This window comes from Ochlerotatus camptorhynchus, unplaced genomic scaffold (assembly GCF_037179485.1).
Source record: "Ochlerotatus camptorhynchus isolate MF236.1 unplaced genomic scaffold, CSIRO-AGI_Acam_v1.1 ptg000334l, whole genome shotgun sequence".
NCBI classification, from domain to species: domain Eukaryota; kingdom Metazoa; phylum Arthropoda; class Insecta; order Diptera; family Culicidae; genus Ochlerotatus; species Ochlerotatus camptorhynchus.
This window is the reverse complement of record NW_027040822.1, coordinates 1425549-1442001: the sequence shown is the minus strand read 5'-3', so window position 1 is coordinate 1442001 and position 16453 is coordinate 1425549. Positions and strand designations below refer to the sequence as shown.

General features: G+C 36.8%; 2 protein-coding genes across 2 annotated transcripts in view; one reads left to right on the top strand and one right to left on the bottom strand.

The window, feature by feature from the left end:
- LOC135708738 (golgin subfamily A member 6-like protein 22) overlaps nucleotides 1-16453 on the top strand; it is a 422081-nt gene that overhangs the window by 1050 nt on the left and 404578 nt on the right. The gene's annotated exons all lie outside the window — the stretch shown is intronic.
- Pitslre (pitslre) overlaps nucleotides 1-16453 on the bottom strand; it is a 169519-nt gene that overhangs the window by 31673 nt on the left and 121393 nt on the right. The window lies entirely within an intron of this gene.

Genomic DNA, 16453 nt, shown 5'->3' with positions numbered 1-16453 from the left:
TTGTATCATGAAAACAGCTTATAACACTTAACAGCTTTCTAGCTGGTATAACTTTTTATCAAATTTTAACAAACTATTTGGAGGTTTATGTTTATTAGTATTCTGTTATTGAACATTTTGAAGAGAAATCTGCTCTTTTGATATAACATATATAAAAATATTAAAATATCATATTGGGATACATTATGGAGTTCTTCTTTAACTTGCCAGGAATCATCCCTTGGAATCCTCCTCGTAATTGTCATTAAATTCTTGTTCGAATTCCTTTAACACTTACCTAAAAATGTCTTTGGAATCAGGGGCGCAGCGTGGTAAGGCGAGGGTCACACCCGCTAAAACTTAAAGCTGTAGATATGGGCGGCATATTATTTTCTGCATCCAGAATTTCGAGTAAGTTTAAGTGATAATTTTAATGTTCAAAGCATCAGTTGCAAATTCGTGCAATTTTCAATAGTGACATTTTGAAAATGATAAAGTCTTGAATTTAACAAATGCGTAGAAATATATCTGATTGATTGGTGATAAAATTGTTGAAATTGGTCCAGGAGCAGCTGAGTTATTAACGTTTAAAATCTTTCATAATTTTGTAACATGTTCCATTTTTGCTTTTCCCAAAGTATACCCCCATTTAAAAATCACAAACGGTTCTACGTCAAAAATATATCGAAGTAATGTTCCATAAACTGTGTAACCCTCAAATTTTCTGATATGCCCGTGGTTTTTTTTTTTAGTTAGAGGAGCGTAGCGACGAAAAAGCGTCTTCTATAAGCTTCTCTTATAAGTTTCTGTTAGAAGCTTCTTTTAGAAGCTTCTTTTTTAGAAGCTTCTTTCAGTAACTTCTTTTATGATGTGTTTGATGGAAAAACGAATTATTCTCAGAATACACTCAAGTCTTTTTTATCCGTTTTTTTCGCGGTTTTTTTTAACCCTCCGTTACTCGCGCCAACTTTTATAACACGAGTACTCGCGCGTTGTACTTTGTACAACAAAGTCAGTTTTCCATTACCATTTTGCAATCGAGCTACCAATCGATATGAAACTAACTGGTATTCCTTAAAAAACTTGTTTTTAACTAAACAAGCTAAACTTGTATTACAGTTAGCCCAAAAAAAAAATGCGGATAATAGAGAAAATGTGAATGGAAACCGCGTAAACGATGTCCGTACTACGTGGGATTTGACTTAATTGGTTACAACATGGAAAATCTCGAGATACTGACCAGATAGAAAGTTACTGCCTTGGGCAAAGTTGTTTTAGAGATCATATCCTTTTCTTTGGCGAAGAGTAGTTCAGAAAATTCTCACGTCATGGCGCTAGTATATACGTGCAATTTTCGCATAAACAATAGCTTGAGATCCTGAGCAGATAGAAAGTTACTGTCTTTCGCAAACTTGTTCAGGGTGTCAAGAGTTTTTGGCTGGTGGACAGTAGTTCAGAAATTTCTCACTACGCGGCGCTACACTGAAACAAAGATAATAGTTAGGAATACTATTTTGCAGAAAACACTTATTTTCAGTATAACTACGCTTAATACCGTTAAATCTACCATGATTTCAGTATAGTTGACTATAAATATAATCAAATTTACTACCATTCTGTCAAAACTACTATGCTGACTCAAACGGTATAGTAGTTTCCATAGAAAAAATTAGTCAAATTAAATGAATTTCGTTTCTGCACAAATCTATTGGCGTCAGTATTTAATTTAAACCATCAATATAGTATTTTTGCCGATGGATTTTGTTTCTGTGTAGTATACACGTAAAATTCTCATATAAAATATCTCGAGATCCTGACCAGATAGAAAATTACTATCTTGGGCATAGCTGTTCAGGAGATCATAACCTTTTTTTTCTAGTGAACAGTAGTTCAGAGTTTTCTCACTTCACGGCGCTACTATACATGAGAAATTCTCGTACATAAAATATATCCAGATCCTGACTAGGTGGAGAGTAAATGTATTCGGCAAAGTTGTTCAGGAAGTCAAGATGTTTTCGTTGGTGGACAATAGTTCAGAATTTTTTCACTACGCGGTGCTAGTATACACATGCAATTCTCGCCTATACAAAAGCTCGAGATCCTGAGCAGATATAAAGTTACTGTCTTCGGCAAACTTGTTCAAGGGGTCAAGACTTTTTGGTGGTTTGGACAGTAGCCCAGAATTTTCTCACCACGTGGCGCTAGTTAACGTGTACAATTCTCGCGTTTGCTATAGCTCGAGATCCTGAACAGGTAGAAAATTACTGTCTTCGAAAAAGTTGTTCATGAGGTCAATGCCTATTGCTTGATGCACAATAGTTTAGAATTTTCACACTACGTGGCGTTAGTATACACGCGAAATTCTCGCATGTTAAATATCTCGAGATTCTGATCAGATATAAAGTAACTGTCGTCGATAAAATTGTTCAAGAGGTCGTAACTTTTTCGCTAGTGAACAGTAGTTCAAAATTTTCTCACTACGTAGCGCTGGTATACACCTGAAATTCTCACATGTGGTTTTTTTTTCGAGATCCTGACCAGATAGAAAGTTACTGTCTTCGACAAAGTTGTTCAGGAAGTCAAAGCCTATTGCTTGGTGTACAATTGTTGAGAATTTCCTAAGCGGCACTAGTATACACGTGAAATTTTCACAAAAACCTGACCAAATAGAATGTTATTGTCTTGGGCAAAGTTTTTCAGGGGGCCAAGGCCTTTTGGCTGGTGGACAGAAATTCATTTTTTTTTTCACATCATTATTAGGTCGCATTAGGTCGACAGTACAGAATTTTCTCGCTACGCGGCGCTAGGATATACGTGAAATCTTCGCATATATATTATCTCGAGATCCTGAACAGCTAGAAATTTACAGTTTTTGGTCAAGCTGTTGAGGAGATATAGATCATTTGGCTGATGAACAGTAGTTTTTAAATTTCTCAAAACTTGGCGGGCAATTCTCTCATATCAAATATCATGAAATAAAAATTCAATTTACATCAGCCTAAGTGGGATAAGACAAATATATTCTGGATTTCTTTTACTGGTGAAGATTTTCATGCAGATTTATGGATACATAAATTGGGGTGAGTCGTTCCATTTGTATACCTCTGATAAATTAGTTGCAACACGTATCTCTTTTAAAAGATCAATATCGCTGAAACTTCCACCAAATGAATGTTTAGAGTCTCTCTTTAATTTTAGGCTTGTTTCAAAATGTCTTATCGAGGGGTCTAGAACAAAAAAAAAAAACGTGTGCACGGACAACGGGACTAACTCAGAGAGTGATGCACTTTTTCTCAGTTGAATAGAGAAATTAATAAAACCGTACACTCCCGATTATAAGTTTAAGGACACCCCCAAAAACATGCAAATGTGTTATGTTTATATTTTTGTCATTTTATGTCCAATTTTCGTTCTTTTTAGAACATTTGAAAGACTTTGTATGGTAATACGAAAAAGCAAATTGCTCAATATAATTTTCATATTTTGTATACCAAAGTTACACTATTTTTCAAAATTTACTCTGAAGAATCATGATGGATTTTCTCAGAATTGAGTTGAAAAAATAATTGAAATTAAAAGTAGTAGTAGAACCTTTATGCTATACTATTCATACCATTCAAATAACCTAAGGAGATAAAAAAAATAGGACGTAAAATGAGAGAGCTTTGAACAAAACACATTTGCATGTATTTTGGGGGTGTATTTAAGCTTATGGTCGGGAGTAGAGCTTACTCAGCGCTGAGTGAACTACGCTTTTGAAAATTTCTCCAGACAACTGAGTAAAGCAATCTCATGACTGAGATAGTCCTATGGCTCGACTGGCTAACTCGTGTGTATATATATTTTATACATTTTACATTACATTAACCAACTTTATGCAACATTTTCGGTTGCAAGAGTAACAAACAGGTGGCCCACGGTTATCTTCAATTCAATTTTGAATATTTCTGGTAATAAAGTGGTAGTACTTTACTAACGTACAATACTTGATTTGGTTTTCATCAGGTATAAATGCACAAATCATTGATAAATCAATAAAGAGAGAGGTCTCGGCGAAATTCAGAATAGTGTTTCTTCATAATTTGCCTGTCGGTCTAATGAACGCGCAATTAATCTCGAGGACGGTTATCCAAAGTCTCCCAAAAGACGCTAAATAAATCTTGCATGCAGTTGTGCCAACAAACCATGGAATCACAGAAGAGAAGTCATCTGCGAAAAAAATGAAGGGAACTTGTAAAACCTGCGGACGTACCCGAAACACTTCTATAACCCTCACGTGTGGTAGATGCAAAGGATTTACATGTAAACGACACGCTACGGTTACAACGCTGTGCAGCAGTTGTGCAACAGAGGATGCTAATGAAGATGATTAGAAGATATAGTTGTGAATATCATATCTAGAAAAAATCTGTTTAAAATATGTTACGTTAGAAGAGAAAAAAAAAACAATAATAAATAAAACAATATGTGGTACAAATTGAAATAATATGATAACATGGAACTATATGCATGACTTCTAAACCTATATTGCGTATAATGGAGGTCTCTAGTTCCTTTTCACATCGAAATAATAAAGCTGCATTTGATTCAGCATATTTTACAGTTCACATGACTACTAACGCTGCAAAGTGATAGAATTCTGAACTAATCAACTCACCATCCCGAAGAACTTTGCCGCATGTACAACTTCGACGATGACAGTTACTTCATGACCTTAAGCTAAAGCATATACAAATATTTTACATGTACACTAGCGCCACATACCGAAAATATTCTGAACTATTTACTGTTCACCAGTCAAAAAGCTTTGATCTCCTAAACAACTTTGCCAAAGACAGTAATTTTCTAGCTGTTCGGGATCTCGAGCTGTAGCATATATGAGGATTGCACGTGTATACTATCGCAACGCAGTGAGAAAATTCTGAACTACTGTTCACCAGCCAAAAGACATTGACCTCCTGAACAACTTTGTCGCAGACAGTAACTTTCTATCTGTTCAGGATCTCGAGATATAGCATATGCGAGAAGTATATATGTATACTAACGCCACGAGGTGAGAAAATTCTTAACTACTGGCTACCAGCCAAAAAGCCTTGACCCCCTAAACAACTTTGCCGAAGACAGCAACTTTCTAGCTGATCAAGTGCAAAGGCCTCAAAATCCAATATCAATCTGAGTAAGAAATTAACCAGTAATAGACCCCCATACGGTAGTAGAAAATACACAACTTAACAGCAGCAGTGACAATGTCGCACACTTCCAGGGTCAGTTGTTTATAAACAGTTGCTACCGCGTCGTCAGCGATGCGCGCTGGCTTAACTAGGTGCTTCGAGAAAGGTGCTGCAGAACTGAAAATTCAAAGAGAAGATCCAAGAACCAAAATTCATATTTATGGAGATTTTAACCAGAATACTGTTAATTTTATACAGGATAGTGATAATGATTCTCTGTTGTTACCAATTGTAGGAGAAAACGATACTTTGCAATTCATCTTTGATAAAAGCAGCCACTTGGGACTTCATCAAATTAACCATGTTCGTAACCAGCTCAATTCCTATTTGGATCTTATGTTTATTAATTGTACAGAAGATTTTTGTATTGTAGAAGCAGCAGTTCCATTATGGAAGAATGAAAAATTTCATACGGCTATTGAATACTCAGTGTTCACAGACTCGCATCGGTCACGCCCAAGCGTTGTTGATTTTGAATTAGTTTATGATTTTAAAAATGCAAATGTTCCTGAATTTAACAACAGACTGAATAACATAAGTTGGCAAAACCTTTTAAAAGATGAAAACAACATGGACAAGGCTGTTGACATATTTTATACTAACTTATACAATATTATTGAAGAATTCGTTCCTAAAAGACAAAAGAGAATAGTGAACAGCACCAAATATCCTGTGTGGTATACACAAGAAATCAGAAATATTAAAAACAGGAAGCAAAAAGCACACAAGGCGTATAAAAAGTTTAAAACGTCACAAAATTTAGAAAAATACGTTGAAATTTGTGGAGCACTTGAGGCAGAAATATCGTCAGCATATGAGAATTACAATTCAAGAGTAGAGAACAATATAAAATCAGATCCCAAAACGTTCTTTAACTTCGCGAACGAAAAAATGAAGTCATGTACATTCCCATCACGCATGCAGTTTGAAGAGTGTGATAGCACTGATAGTGAGGATATTTGTAACCTATTTGCTCGTTTTTTCCAAAACACATATAAGAAATCCAGTAATGCTCTCGATTTGAACTATTTTTCTTACCTACATGAAGGGGAAAATGACGTATCAGTTAAAAATATCACTGTTAAAGAAATTTTTATGACTTTTGAAAGTCTCGATGCTGGCAAAGGACCTGGTCCTGATGAAATACCTCCATTTTTATTGAAAAAAATAGCAACAAGTTTTGTTAAACCATTGTTTTGGCTTTACAATTTATCTCTCAAAACAGGTGATTTTCCAAAAATTTGGAAGAAATCATTTTTAGTTCCAATATTTAAATCTGGTAAACGGTCAGATATTAAAAACTATAGAGGTATTGCAATTATGTCATGCATTCCTAAAATGTTTGAAGCAATTGTTAACCAGAAAATATTTAACCAGGTTAAGCATCGCATTTCAAATAATCAACATGTTTTTTTTAAAGGTCGGTCAACGTCTACTAATCTGTTGGAATTTGTAAACTTTTCTATTGAAGCAATGGATAGAGGTAATACCGTTGAAACCTTATACACTGACTTTAGTAAGGCCTTTGACAGAGTAGACATTCCCTTACTTCTTTTTAAATTAAAACGTTTAGGTATGACAAGTACACTTTTAAAATGGATTGGATCATACTTGACAGAAAGAACACAGATGGTCCGCTTTAAAGGAAAAATATCTTCGCCAGTTAATGTTACCTCGGGAGTTCCACAGGGATCTCATTTAGGTCCTTTATTATTTATTTTATTTGTGGATGACGTGAAGTTTGTGTTAAATCGTTTAAATGTGCTCATATATGCTGACGATATGAAACTGTACATGGAAATCTTTGACAATTCTGATTTGCTACATTTTAAAAATGAAATTGATGTTTTCTACAACTGGTGCGTTAAAAGTCTGCTGGATATTAATGTTAAAAAATGCAATATTATATCATATTCCAGAAAAAACACTACTCTAGATTTTACATGTACTCTAGGAAACCAGCTGGTTGTAAGGTGCGATAAAATTAGGGACTTAGGAGTAATTCTTGACTCGAAGTTGACATTTGTAGATCATGTGAATACCACAATTCACAAAGCAAATAATATGTTGGGATTCATAAAAAGATTTAGTTATCATTTTAAAGACCCATATACCATCAAAACACTTTATATAGCTTACGTGAGATCAATTCTCGAATACTGCAGTGTGGTTTGGGCTCCATACCATGAAACTTATATAAATCGTATGGAATCAGTTCAAAAACAGTTTTTGTTATTTGCTCTTAGGAAACTAGGCTGGACCTCTTTTCCCCTTCCTTCTTATGAGTCCCGTTGCATGTTGATAAACATTGAAACACTTAAGAAACGAAGAGAAATTTCCATGATTTCCTTTGTCAATGATATTATCTCACAACGCGTAAATTCAGAAAAAATATTAGTAAGATTAAATTTTTACGTACCATCACGCATGTTAAGAACTTGAAATGTATTTCAACTGTCACCTCACAGAACGAATTATGGTAAAAATGGACCAATTAATAGAATGATGAGAGTGTATAATAATTATTGTGAGCATATAGATCTAACGATGTCTAAAGATACAGTAAGGAGAACACTAACTGCTAGGATTTCATCTCGTTAAGTTTAAAAAAAAAAATATTTTTTAGATATTTGTATATGCAGTCTACATTTGCTGACAATTTCAAATAAAACGTATGTTTTAAAATAGCATGTAAGGCAACAGCACTATTGTAAAACGGTCTACACTGATTGACGACAAATAAATAAATAAATAAACATTGGTGAGTAAGCATCATACATAGCCGTTCCTACCGCGAGGAGCATTAATTCTTGTTAAAAAAAACAGACACCGACTTTCCAAGAGAAAAACTATCTGTCTCGCTTTATATGTACATACTGGAGAAAAACTATTGTGTAGAGTTTAAGTAACAAATTCATGTATAAAAGGTTTCGAATAATAAAGAATCGGGGCAGTTGTTCTGATGAGTTTATTATCCGAGGTTTGCTAGGTGCGGACGAGCACAGTTCCAACCTCAGGATAACTGATTCATCAAAGAGCTTTTTCCATACAGTAGAAATGGAATTGCACTGTCTTTCATTTTACGGAGAAAGAAAGACCACGCGAGTTGTTGCTCTACGTTGGGCACTTCAACACGGGAGTGAAACATGGATGCGCAACGGAGTATGGGCGCTTCACAAGATCTCCCTTGGAGGCGAACCAGCCCAAGGCTGAAAGCCTCCCTAATAAAGATAAATTAATTAATTGATCAAGATCTCGAGCTATTAAATATGCGAGAAAGGCACGTATATATTAGCACCGCATAGTGAGAAAATTCTGAACTATTGTCACCCAACAAAAAGGTCTTGACTTCCTGAAAAACTTTGCCGAATACATTTACTTTCTATCTGGTCAGGATCTAGAGATATTTTATATGCGAGAATTTGACATATATAGTAGCGCCGTGAAGTGAGAAAACTCTGAACTACTATCCACCTGCAAAAAGGCCTTGACCTCCTGAACAACTATGCCGAAGACAGTACCTTTCTATCTGGTCGCGAACTCGAGATATTTTATATAAGAATTTCACATGTATACTAGCGTCACGTAGTGAGCAAATGCTGAACTATCGAGCACCAAGCAATAGGCTTTGACCTCCTGAAAAACTTTGTGAAAGATAGTAACTTTCTATCTGGTCAGGATCTCGAGATATATCACATGCGAGAATTTCACATGTATACTAGCGCTACGTTGTGAGAAAATTCTGAACTACTTTCCGCCAACGACAACGCTATGATCTCCTGAACAACTTTGTTGGGGACAGTAACTTTCTATCTGGTCAGGATCTCGATATATTATTATATTATATATATTCCATGTTGTAATCAATTAAGTCAAATCCCACGTAGTATGGTCACAGTTTACGCGGTTTCCATTCACATTTTCCGTATTATCCGCATTTTTAGGTGTTTACTGTAATCGAAGTTTAGCTTGCTTCTTGATTCTAAATTCGTTCTACGAGTTTCAATTCCGTCCAAACGCATAGGAACGCCATTAGATTTTCTTCGTCCTACGGATAAAAGTAGAAAAAATGGATTCTCTGGGAGCGCTTCTTTTGTTTTGAGAACAATGAGCGTAAATATTCATACAATGCGCTCTAACAGAATTTATGTTGCAGCTAATAAACTACCCGTCGGGACAAACCTATTATTGATTTGTGCATGGTGAAATCATTGATATAATTGATCTTTTCTGATCGATAGAACGGAAATGGGCGATTAAGACGAAGTAGCGCTCTACCCTACTCGTTGGTTTCAGATCGATAGGATAGGATCGATAGACTCAGCAATGGCAATGGAAAACTCATGTGTGTTGTACAAAGTACAACAGCGCGAGTAACGGAGGATTAACACTGTTGCGCCGCTGAGGTATGGGTAACCGAATAACATACTTTAAAAAAAATCACAATTTTTGGTGTGAGTACAGAAATATTAACCATAATTACGAATGGCATCAACATCCATTTTTTTTTGATATTTCAGCATGTGAAAAATCAAAATCCTGCTAGATTTTTTTACACGGTACATATCGGTGGTCCTTTTCATATTTTTCTCAGAATTCACATAATTTTCTTTTCTGAAATTATCCTCCAGAACACACTTTAAAATCTGCTTATTATTCTCATTGAATTCTCTTCTTTTAGAATTATCCTAAAAATTCATATGCTATTCTCCTCAAGATTCCTTCAAAATTCTCCTCAGAATCTCGGTATTTAATTCAGAACTTCCTTTCTTCTTCTTTCCAGAGGTTTCTTAAAACTTAATCTCAAAATAGTCATGAAGTTCTGCTTCGTGATTTTTTTTAAGAATCTTCATCAGGATATCTTTAGAATATCTTATAATTTTACCTAAAAAATTCATAAAAATTAGCGGCGCCGGTGGTGTAGTGGTAAGCGTGATTAACTCTCACCCCAGCAGGCCTGTGTTGAATCTCAGTCAGCGCCCCCGGGATGTTCTGAGGCATAACATTTCTGATCACGCCTTCCTTCGGAAGGGAAGTAAAGCCGTTGGTCCCCGGTTCATGAGTTGATAGGTCGATAGGTAGGGTCCAGCTGTTGGAGCTGCCTCCCTGGCGTCGGTATCATTGGTGCTCAGCACGGAAAACAAGATCGACGGAAATCAAAATTTCAAAAATATTGGTTCATTATATTTTAAGAAAATTTGTTTTTACAGAAAATCCATATTCTAAAATTGCTCCATCTTCTTACTTCATCTTCTTCTGCTCGGCTGCTTAGGCTTCTGTAGCGAAATTGCCGGCTCTCAACTTAGTGTTCTACATGGACTTCAACAGTTATTAATTGGGAGCTTTCTGTGCCAACCATTGCATGAATTTTTATATAGTGTTACAAGCACAATGGATATCCTCATGGAATTCGAGAATATTTCCAACCCGAATGTTCTCGACTGGACTGGGAATCGAACCCGCCGTCTCCGGCTTGGTAATCTTCTTCTTCTTATTCGCATTTCAAGCTTATTGCTAAGCGCATTTTAGCTTTTTGCGTGCTCTCCACTTAGTGTTCTAAATGCACTTCCACAGTTATTAATTGAGAGCTTACGATGCCAATACCAATGCATGAATTTGTATATTGCGTGGCAAGCACAATGATACTCTATGCCCAGGGAAGTCGAGAAAATTTCCAACCCGAAAGATTCCCTCGACCGGACTGGGAATCGAACCCGCCGCCTCCGGCTTGGTAATACCGTGCCTTATTTACTGACTAGGCTATCTGAAACTAACTTCCTACACATTCAACCAAATAATCCAAATAATAGGAGCGAGTAGCCAGGGCTATTAGGTAGGTGTTAATATTGCTTGATGCTAAAACAGATAATAAACCAAAAAATTTAAAATTCACGGTGTTTGCGTAGGTATTAAATTAATCAAACTCACGCAAGCAGTCATTCCCAATTCCAGCTCTGTCTTTCCGCACCTTACTTCATAAACAAAAATAGTGCGACGCACATCCGAGTGCATTTATAAATAATTCTGTTCTCATTTCTCTTCTACGAGACAACCCAACACAACGCGGTCGGTTTTCTACCGTTGTTAGTTGCTTTTCATCACGAGATCTTTTTGTCAGGATCCGTTGTTGTTCTACCTTTCAAGAAAGTTTTTTTTTCTTTCTCAATACCTACTCAGCCTGCGATCCGATGACGGCATGGATGAGACACTAGAAATATTTTACCTTTCATTTGAACCCCGAAACATGTCTGCTAAGTAACAAAGAGACATTCTTCACGTCGGAAGAAGAATTTGAACCGTTTCCCGCACTTGACTGGCGAAATGAAATCCGATGATCTTGGTTGAAATGCAATTTTCCGCTGGTGCTTGAAAACCATTCCACTTGAAACCGCTTGATTGCAAAAATATGCGATATTTGCTCAACCCTGTAACCCGATTTTGGCTGCGAATCGAACCGCACCAACCCGGTTGCAATACATAATAAGTTTAACGATGTTTTCATTGCTAACCTAAGCCAGAAACCGACCGCTCAACCCGCCAACCGTAAATATTTTCCACCTGGTTTTACACGACCAGAGTGGATTCAAACTGGCAAAGCAAACAATCGACCATGCGTTTCTACATAACTGCGTTATTGATGGCGGTATTAATAAGTTGCATGCCTTCAAATAATTTTGACGGAAACTCAAAACGCCCGCACAATTGTCGTCAGCAAATAAACACATCATGCCACCACACTTAGTTGGTACGCCGATCAGGGGTGGTCTGCTTTCGATCGCCATTAGATGCACACGTGGGCCAGAAATGGAATTGTGAGATGCAATTTTAATAACCGTTACTTCGTGATCTGCTGGTCGTCGGATGTACGTGGGGCGAATTTTCAATCTCAATGAATGTCTCTGTCAATGTCGCAAACCAATGGGCGTGGGAAATGAACGAAGGATTTATTTTTAATTCCACTAGTTATAATCGCCCATTTGTGAAAATGGGATTTCTGGATAAAAAATTATTCTAAATAGAAATGGAGGATGGCAATGTGCGGATTGGAGTGAATTTATTTATTTATTTACTCTTTCTGCCATTTTCAGTCGGCGGTAATGTTTGGCGCTACGAGCGGGAAAATATCTCCATTGAGATCTTGAGGAAGGATGAATAGACTTAAATTGACGTCAATAAACGATGATCGTGGCGCTGACTTCTTTGAAGGGGTTGAATTCGAGTGACGATCGAAGTTTAACGTATAATTGGAGATAGTTTTTAATGTAATATTTGTATACTATGTATGAAAATTAAGCATCAATAACAAACAACGTAAAAAATTTGACCCTTCAATTCACCGCATTAACATCTAAAAAAATCCCAGTTTAGAAATTCTTGAGTCAGAGATATCAGAACAAACCACAAATGATTGGATCGTTTTAAATAGTGTCTACAAAAAGTTAGGGACGAAACAACGTTGGAGGACTTAGGGCCATTGTTTATAATTTTCCGAAGCGTTTGAAGGCCTGTATCTCACAGTGGATATTTTAAGCTGAAAATACAAAATGTTTCATGTACATTTATGGCTGTGGGACAAACAGTCAAAGCGACAAAAGGACGAATGGAGACGAAGTCGAAATGGACAAAAGGCTGAAATGGATAAACTGATCAAATTGTTAAAATCGGTGGCTAATTTTCAAATATTTTTTCCATCTATAAATCATGAACAGTTCTTTGAAAAATTAAGATAAAAAATAGTTACTGTGCGTGTCACGGCAATTTAAGAAACAACTAACTGCCTTTCTCTTGAATATACTTCTAATACTAATATCAAATTATCAGTAAAATCTTTAAAAATAAAGTTAATGTTTAGGACAAAATGATTGTTTGTGTCCAAATGCATGCAAAGAACACTTTGCTGAATCTGATTAAAGATGATAAAGGAATTTTTACCGTTGGGAATTTTTTTTTATTCATGTAGGTAAGCTTCAATATAAACTGATTGAGATTTTTTATCAAAGCTTTCCTTTATTTTATTTAATAAAAAAATATCGCTACTTTTCGATAAACCCTTGTAAAAAGTGTTAAGCTTCATTAACCTTTTGTTTGTACCTTGGGGTCAATTTGACCTCAGGTAACTTTGAAAGGCTGTAACTTTTTAATTGTCGATGGATTTTACTAATTCTGACGTGACTAGGAGCGTCTCACGGAGCTCTATAATACAAGATGAAATCTGCTCCAAAAATCTTGAAAAAGTATTTACTGGAGAAATATTACTGAAATACTTACGTTGTCTGTACATTGGGGTCAATTTGACCACAAACTCAAATTGCCCTTTGTTATAGAAATTCCAATGGATTTATGACATTTCAAATGTTTTACCAAGTAAATTTAATGGTCTTTTAGTTATAATTATTAGACTTTTTAGACTCAGAGTAAGGGGTCATTGTACATTGTCATTGTCAAGTCGGCTGTCGACATAAGCAGGTCACTCTCGATGTGTGTCACGCGATCGTCTGTTTACTCAACAGCAACCATTGTGTGGTCCTCCTCATTGTTCTTCATCAGCAGTTCTTTCGGTCGATGCGTCGTCGACTTTGGAAAGCAACAATTTCGTGATGAGTGTGTGAGTAATGACCACATTTTGCGTCCATTGCTACAATGGAAGCGCTCTGCTCCCCGTTGGTTATACTGCCATACAATGAAACCACTGGAAGCGGATCCTATTCTAATGGAGGAGGCCTATTGGATGGCGGAAGATAAAGTGTTTATTGTGTTGTACCTTTTGACTCTAGTTACGATGTTTTGTATAGTGAACAAGAATCCTCGGCTCTGTAAAGTTAATTCGATTGAGCCTTATCAAATAAATAAAAAAAAACTATGGATAGTTTATGACATAATATACTCACTACATAGCGCTAAGACAAAAATGAACTAGTTACGCCTTCTTAAATACACATTATTTAACGGTATCTACAGATCGTGCTCATATGAATGGCTCCCGTCTTCAGGAAAAATGTTCAGATGGATAATACCTACCGTATGCGTGTTAATGTTTGCACCACCGTACAAATAAGGTTCCCGTTTCACCTGAGCATAAGTTTTCTTTGCACCTAACCTATATCTCATACCATAGTAGGCTGTGTATAAAAGAAAATGATTTACTTAGTTTGACAGTTGCACCGTGACGAAGTGGCAGCGTATTCGTGATTTGTCCCACGCGGAAATGTCGCAAAAAGACATTTCAATCGCCGTGGGAGTGTCCAGGTGGACCGTCAAAAGGGTTTTAGGTCAGCTCGGGTTCCGAGGGTTATCGCTGCTATCAAAAGGAATATTCGGATGAATCCAGTGCGTTCAATACGGAAAATGGTAAAGGAACACGGGATCAGTGACTTTATCGCACGGAAGATCGTAAAAAAAGATTGCTGGGCGAAGTCGAGGGCACGGAAAAAAAAACTCACATGATTACCAACCGCATCCGGGAGCTACGAGTCGAACGATGCAAGAAAATCTTGAACTTCCTTAAGCGAAAAAATCCGGTAATCCTGTTCACCGACGAGAGCATGTTTACCGTCGATCCCGTATCAAATTCCAGAACCTACCGGTATATTAGTTCTCTTCCGGTAAAAGACGTGGCCGACGAGCGCAACAACGTGTATCTGACCAAGCATCCTGCTAGCGTTATGGTGTTTGGATTGGTGGCTTCCGATGGCAAAAAATGGACCCGGTGTTCATTCCAGAAGGCGACAAGGTCAACACGAATGTCTACATCGGGATTTTAAGTAAGTATGTTCTTCCGTGGATCAAAGAACAGTACGGTCCGAAGCCAAATGATGTATTTCAACAAGATGGGGCTCCGTGCCACACCCCGAACCGCAATCAGAAGTGGTTGCAGGAACATCTTCCGTTTTGGGCGAAGGATATGTGGCCGCCATCCAGCCCCGATCTTATTCCGCTGGATTACTCAATATGGCGCATCACGCTACCCGAGTTCAGCAAGCTTCAGACAAACATTGACCCGTACCTGGAGAGAAATGGGTCCAGACTACAATATTAGAACCTGCCGTGCATTCCGGAAGCGTGTGGAGGCCGTAATTGCAGCAAGTGGAAACTCGATCGATGATTAACATAGTTTAAGACTCTGAGAAACATCTCTCATGAATAAATAAAAAACTCGAAAACGAATTTTTTGAAATTTTTTTTAATTTTGACTTAACTCAATGGTGCAAACATTATCACGCATACGGTATCCTGAGGTAAAGAGTTCAGTTCAAAGTTCACTCACCAGGCAGCGCTAGTGTTACATTCATTTTGAATTATGTGCCTTAAGGTTCAATTTACTTTGATGCATTTTTTAAAACTTCAAAAGCAGTTTTTTTCTACGCATTATTTTGGATTGCAAAAAGCTCGCGTCATTTTGTGTAAAATATCAAAAGGAATCGAATAGTGCGAGCTTTTTGCAATCTGAAATAATGCGTCGGAAAAAAACTGCTTTTGAAATTTTCCAAAAAGCATCAAAGTAAATTGAACCTTAACTTAAGGGTTTGGAAATCTGTCAACATGCCATTGAACTACCGTGTGTCAGGTTAGTAACTGTTCATGAATACATATTCACAAATGAGTGAAGTGTCAGACACCTTTGCCGAATAAGAGTATTCAGTTTTGTAGCACCAAATGAATGAACGAAACGAAGAACTATGGTTAAATACAAAAAAAATAGCAGGTTGTATCCAAGGCACGACCGCAGATTTGACGTAGGATTACGTGCTCGGTATCAATATTTGGCAACTGTGTTAGGGAAATCACTTTTTCCCGTCACGAGAACGTCTCGTTTTCTGATGACAAATTTAGGCATTTTCGTGTACAAAACTTATGGAATTTTTGGGTTACTCAATAGATAATAAAAAAGCAAAAATTTATTGGAGGGATTTCTTGCTAAAATTTTCCAATCGCGAGATTTTAGCGATCTATCATATAATTTCGGGATTTTTTGCTTTTTTTTCTGGCGTCATGGAGAAAACCCTACCTTAATTCGAAGTATTTTTGATTAATTGACAAGGTAATGTGGTATTCGGTCATTGCGAGAATTTGTATGTACAACTTCAATACTGTTACGCATTTGATCACAAACGTTTGGATGCTGGGTACATTTTCAAAGGCCTTTCGGGGTGATGTGGCTGGCAGCAAGACGAGCGAACGTTCAATTAAACTTAACTCTTTAGCAACAATAATGTATGGTGGTCCTAAAAAGAACCGTTTTGTCG